Source organism: Capricornis sumatraensis, chromosome 17 (genome assembly GCF_032405125.1).
Source record: "Capricornis sumatraensis isolate serow.1 chromosome 17, serow.2, whole genome shotgun sequence".
NCBI lineage: Eukaryota > Metazoa > Chordata > Mammalia > Artiodactyla > Bovidae > Capricornis > Capricornis sumatraensis.
In genome coordinates this window covers 78,056,100-78,058,733 of record NC_091085.1, presented here as the reverse complement: position 1 = coordinate 78,058,733, position 2,634 = coordinate 78,056,100, and positions in this window count along the sequence as shown.

Here is a 2,634-nt window from a genome sequence, read left to right as displayed (position 1 = left end):
CAAATACATGTTTCATATTTGTGAAACTCTGGTTTATAATGACCTAGGGTGAATGACCTGTCACCGAACAATAGGGCAAGATGGATTAAGCAATTTAACTATAATAACAGTTTCTCCTTCTGCTTCAAGGTCCAGCTCAAATGTCATCACTTTAATGAATCTGTCCTTGATCCCTTCAGAATTAATTGTTCAGCAGTCAAAGCCCCGAAGACACAAAAGTAGATCAGACCCAGTTCCTGCCTAGAGCTCAGAAATAATTACATAACAGTGTTTGATAAACGCTCTAATAGAGGTTTCCACAAAGGGTTAGCAGAGTCTACCTTCTGGAGCAACTGGAGGAGACTTGACAGGAGGGGATATGTAAGCCTTGTCTTGGAGGATGAGTAAGAGGTCACGAAACAGAAGATGGCAGGTCATTCTAAGCAGGAAGGAAATAAAAGAGAGGGTATGAAGGGTGTCAAGATGTTAGTTTTAGAAGGACAACTAAGGACAGACATCAGCGCTAAGGAGTTAAGTTAGGAGACTGGCAGCCGTTCAAGCAAAAGATGACGCGGCTGCAGGCACGAGGTGGGAGAGGGAAAGAGTTTAACAAAAGGCAGGAGACAAATTTAGCAGAACTTGATTGTATGGGAGCAAGAACGTGGAGGAGCTGGGGATGACTCCCAAAGGCTTGGCAAATGAGTGGGCAGTGAGGCCATTAACTAAACTAGGAAATACCACAATAGGAGATAAGGGCAGGCGGAAGAAGGGAGGCTCAAATTCCCTCTGAGCCATTCTGAGCTGGCAATAAGGCCTCTACTTTGAGGTCTTGAATGATTTCCCTTTCTATGCCAGAAAGCACCCTTTCCTGTGAGCTCCAAGGCATCTTGGGTTTTTCACACCGAATTATTCAAATCTGCTGTGTTGGGACTGCCCTGGTGTTCCACTGGCTAAGACTGCGCTCCCAACACAGGGCGCTCCAGTTCGTTCCCGGGCTTCCCAGACAGTGCTGGTGAAGAACCCACCCACCAGCGCAAGGCATACAACACTCGTAGGGAGTCAGTCCCTGGGTCAGGAAGATCGTCCGGAGGAGGAAATGGCACCCCACTCCAGTGTTCTTGCCTGGAGAGTCCCACGGACAGAGGAGCCTGGCGGGCTGCAGTCCATGGGGTCACAAAGAGTCAGACACGACCCGCCCATCAATGCAGGGAAATGAAGTATACCCTGGTTCCACCCCTGGGTTGGGAAGATCCCCTAGAGGAGGAAATGACATCCCACTCCTGTCTTCTTGCCTAGAGAATCCCATGGACAGAGGAGCCTGGCGGGCTACAGTCCATGGAGTTCCAGAGTCCGACATCGTCTTTCGGCTAAACCGCGACCAGCACAGGGAAGTAGCTCCTGCTGGCCACGAGCCACAGCCGAGTTCAGGCGCGGCGACTACAGGCAGCCCCAGCTGCCACCCAAGACCCGGGGCAGCCAAACAAGTGAGTCGTGGCTTGTTTGTTTTTAATCTGCTGTATTTACAGAGTCTGTCCCTACCCAAAACCATGGAGGAAAGGTGCCAGGTCTCACTGATCTGCGCAATGCCCTCATCTAGGAGCCTTACACACTGCTGCTGCTGCTGCTAAGTCACTTCAGTCGTGTCCGACTCTGTGGGACCCCATAGACGGCAGCCCACCAGGCTCCCCCGTCCCTGGGATTCTCCAGGCAAGAACACTGGAGTGGGTTGCCATTTTCTCCTCCAATGCATGAAAGTGAAAAGTGAAAGTGAAGTCGCTCAGTTGTGTCTGCCCCTTAGCGACCCCATGGACTGCGGCCCACCAGGCTCCTCCATCCATGGGATTTTCCAGGCAAGAGTACTGGAGTGGGGTGCCATTGCCTTCTCCGCCTTACACACTGCCAGCCCTCAAAGGTTGCATTCATGAAAGCCATCTCCATCCGATACTGGAAACTGACCGTGAACAGGCATCGGATCAAAGCCCACACCTGCGCGACGGGCTTCTGCAGCGTCCCTCCAGCCCGGCCCCATGGCGCCCGCTCTGGGCCCCCCTACCCCGTTCTCCCCATCTCCTTTGACGGGCCAACAACCCCGCGAGGATTCTGTCCGTGTCCGGGGTGGCCAGGCCTGCGAGTGGCTGAGCAGACCGTCCCTGCAGGCGCCTGCCCCATCGGGCCGCACTGCCTGGCTCTCGGGTGGGCCGGACTCAAGGGCTCCTCACGTCCTGGGGGACTCGCCGTGGCCTCTGGGAGGCGGTCCCGACCCCCCTCCCCATCTCACCCAGGGAGCCCGTGGGGACACCCACCCGTCCGCGCCTCGCTGACCGCACCCGCTCCGTGGTGACTGGACCCGGAAGGCGCAAGGGTCCCTGTGCGGGGGAGCGCGGCCTGGCCCCCACCCCGCCTAACTCCAGACACCAGGCCTCGGAGGGGGCGGCGTGGCCTCCAGTCCAGGCTCCCCTCCCCCGGGGCACTCAGCCCGTGTCCAGGGCGCTGGGCCGGAGTCCAGGCGCGGCAGGAATGTCCATTCACCTTCCCGGTCACCGCGCGCAACGCCCCGGGCGCTGATTGGCGCCCAGCAGGGGCGTGAGCGGGGGGAGCGGGGTCCTCGGGGTCCTCGGAGTCCTCCCGGGCAGCGGGCGCATGTGCGGGCCTGGC